Source organism: Vanellus vanellus (assembly GCF_965231255.1).
Source record: "Vanellus vanellus genome assembly, contig: HAP1_SCAFFOLD_53, whole genome shotgun sequence".
Taxonomy (NCBI): domain Eukaryota; kingdom Metazoa; phylum Chordata; class Aves; order Charadriiformes; family Charadriidae; genus Vanellus; species Vanellus vanellus.
The window spans coordinates 531,227-535,125 of NW_028128477.1; positions in this window are offsets into that span (position 1 = coordinate 531,227).

The window sequence follows — 3,899 nt, forward strand, 5'->3', positions numbered from 1 at the left end:
GCTGGAGAGGTGGGCCCAAGCCAACCTCATGCAGTTCTACGAGGCCGGGTGCAAAGTCCTACATCTGGGTCGGGGCAATCCCAAGCACAAATACAGGCTCGGCGGGGAATGGCCGGAGAGCAGCCCTGAGGAGAAGGACCTGGGTGTGCTGATTGACGAGAAGCTCAACATGAGCCAGCAATGTGAGACTGCAGCCCAGAAGGCCAACCAGATCCTGGTGTCCATAAAAAGCAGCATGGCCAGCAGGTCAAGGGAGGTGATTCTGTCCCTCTACTCTGCCTTCTTGAGACCGCGCCTGGAATATTGCATCCAGCTCTGATACCCTCAACATAAGAAGAACATGGATGTGTTAGGGCAGGTTCATAGGAGGCCCTGAAGATGATCAATGGTCTGGAGCAGCTCTCCTATGAGGACAGGCTAAGAGAGTTGGGGTTGTTCAGCCTGGAGAAGAGAAGGCTCCGGGGAGACCTTATAGCCCCTTCCAGTACCTAAAGGGTGCCTACAGGGGAGCTCAGGAAGGACTTTATACTAGGGCATGTAGTGATAGGATGAGGGGGAATGGCTTTTAACTGGAAGTGGGTGGATTTAGATTAAATATTAGGAAGAAATTTTTGACTTTAAGGGTGGTAAGGCACTGGCGGAGGTTGCCCAGAGAAGTTGTTGAGGTCCCATCCCTGGAGGTGTTTAAGGCCAGGCTGGATGGGGCTTTGAGCAAATTGGTCTAGTGGGAGGTGTCCCTGCCTATGGCAGGGGGGTTGAAAGTTGATGATCTTCAAGGCCCCTTCCAACCTAAAGCATTCTATAAAACAAGAAGTGCTTTTTTAAGTACATTAATAGCAAGAGGAGGTCTAAAGAAAACGTTGGACCGATAGTTGTTGAAGGTGGTCATCTGACTGATAGGGATGAAGAAAAAGCAGCAGTGTGCAATGCTTTTTTTTGCCTCACTCGTTAATCATGCATCTAGAGCTTGGGCTGCCCGGTCCCCTGAATTGGAGGACCACAAAAACTTTCCATTTGTGGGACGGAAATCGTCAGAGAACAGCTGTATCAGCTGAATGTTCACAAGTCCATGGGGCCTGATGGGATTCATCACAGGGTATTGAAGGAGCTGCTGGATGTTCTGGCAGGACCTCCCACAACTTCTCTGGGCAACCTGTTCCAGTGCCTTACGACTCTCAAAGTGAAAAATTTCTCCCTAAAAACTAATCTAAATCTACCTTCTTCCAGTGTGAAGCCATTCCCCCTCATCCTATCATGTCCTGCCTAATTAATAAATCAGAGCAGATATGCTGGACCTCAGCTAAGCACCAGAACCACACTCAGATGTGTAACAAAGAAAGGCAGTACCAAGTGCCCAAGGTCCCATGCAAGGAAAAAGTTTTCTTCAGAGCATGCAGGGGTGGATGGCAGATGGCAATGGAAAGATGAAATGAGGTGACCCGAAGGAGAGCAAACCCTCGTGACCAGAGAGACGCAGGGCTGGACTGTGCAGCCTTGGCAGGAGAGGGCGTTGCTCTCTGGGATGTCTCTGCAGCCCTGCAGAGCCTGTGGTGCAAGGGGAAGCTGATCTCCAGGAAGGACACGGTGCTTTGGAAAATGTCCTTGTCAATGGGCATCCCGTGATCCAACAACACTGGGAAAATCATTTCTCTATTCCTTGGTTGCATCATCAAAGGGATGACTAAAGGCTGTGGGAGAAGCACTGCCGACATCTGCTGGATGGAGATGGAACAAGACTGGCCTCACTGCAGCTGCCTCAAAAAAAGCACTGAACGTCCCAGAGATTCTCTTGGGGTGTGTTACACGGCTGCTCTGAATGGTGGTCGTCATCCTGCAGGTCTTGTGCTGTCCCTGCTGGCTGCATGCGGCTGTGCAGGAGAGCCCTGGCACCTCCCGTAGTGCCACAGGGTGTAGGTCACCTTCCAATGGAGCAGCTGCCCTGAATGAGGTTGGGCACTGTAGGGGTGTCTGTGAGAAACGGGCCATGGGTGCCAAAGGAGATGAGGTAAAGACAGCTGGTGGAGGAGGGAGAGTGTCACCACCATGCCCCACCAGCCTCAAAATGATGACTCCAGACACTGCCCTGTCCCTCTTAATATTTCCATCAGTTACGAGCACGTGTCTTAGACCACCTCTGGCACCTCATGTGTCACCTGTGCTTTGCATGGGTACAGGAGGTACAGGAGACTCCTGCCTTTCACTGCCTGGGTGTGCTGTCTCCTAGTGGGGCAAGACGAGGGGATTCTTGGACATAACTCTGTCTCCGAAAGGGAAATGGCACTGCAGGGAAGAAGTTTCTCTGCCCAGCAGAGGGAGAAAAGATCAGTGATGACTTCAGCTTGTTTCCCAGGTGGTTCCCCTGGAGCCCCAGGGACACCTCCAGGGAGCCCAGAGGGGACAGAGGCAGTGCCACCGTGGGCTGGTCCTCTGCTTCTGAGCTGGGCCGGGCTGCTGGGCTGGAGGGAGCTTCTGGCAAGCGGGCAGCGCTGCAGAGAGACAGCTCTGCCCAGAAGCAGGACTGAGGGCAGTGCCTGCAGGCAGCGAGGGAAGAGAAGAGAAGAGAAGAGAAGAGAAGAGAAGAGAAGAGAAGAGAAGAGAAGAGAAGAGAAGAGAAGAGAAGAGAAGAGAAGAGAAGAGAAGAGAAGAGAAGAGAAGAGAAGAGAAGAGGAGAGGAGAGGAGAGGAGAGGAGAGGAGAGGAGAGAAGAGGTAAAGGCAGTCTGGGGTGGGAGGACAGGAGAGAGCTCACCGGGGGACAAACCTTCGCAGCCTTTCACATGGTAAGTCTCTGGCTGTGGGGCAATGCAGATGAGTTCCTGGCAGTGTCTCCTAGAGCTGGCACATGCCATGGCTGATAGGAGCTGTCAGGATGGCTGTCCTGGCTTGTCTGGTGTGGAGCAGGAGGATGTGCTTCAGAGCATGGATGTCCTGCTGCACCTTCAGAGAGACAATGACGGACAGCTGCCTTCTCCCAGGGATGGCTCCGGGGTTTGCAGATCGGTTTGCAGGCAGGGGTGGGCAGGGCTGTCCTTGCCAGCAGGGTCCCCGCACGCCGGGGGCTGTGTGCTGGGGCAGGGACTCTGCCAGGGTCAGCTCTGCGCCTGCCTCGCGAGCTCCCACGGCGTTGTAGGGAGAAGCTGTGGGTGGAAGGAGTGACCCCAGCATGGTAGGGTAGGGATTAGCAGGTCAGGGCATGGTGCTTCTGCTCTCAAGAGAGTGCAGCAGCACGGGTGAGCTCTACCTCATGATTTTTTTCAGAGGACCTCTTCAGCAGCACACCAACTCAGCAACATCTTCCCCTTTGCAGCCACATCAGGTTCGCTGTGAACTGGTCTTTAGCCCCCACACACTCAGAGATGCCCCTGGGCAGCGCCCCATCCCTGGAGGTGTTGGCAGGCAGAGGTGGGCGCACAGCAGTGGGATGGGGTTTGTGAGCCCTGAGCAGGAGTTGAGCCAGGGACAGGGGGACAGCTGCCAGCAGCAGAGACACGGGCAGGGAGTGAGAGGGAGCTGCTGCCTGAAACACTGGCGAGGGGCATGTGGGCCCATCTGTGCTGTCCCTGCAGCACAGACACCTTCCCCTGGGCAGCTCCTGCCTGGTCTCCATTCCCAGCCAGGGCACATCTCTGCTCTCCAGCCCACGGGGTCTCGGGCACGCATTGACCCTGCAGCAGCCAGAGCCCAGCAAAGGACGAACCCCGGATTGCCGTCTGCCTAGCATGTCCCTCCTCCCTTGTCAGGAGTGTTGTGGCATTTCACTGCCGTCCCCTCCTGCCTGAGCTGCCCTTGTTCTCACCGTTGGATAAACTGAGGATAAACTGAGTCAGTGCGGGGGGTGGGGGTTGCGGGTGGCAGATTCAGCTCCCGTTCAGATGCCGACCCTTTGGGTCCTGCTCTGCAC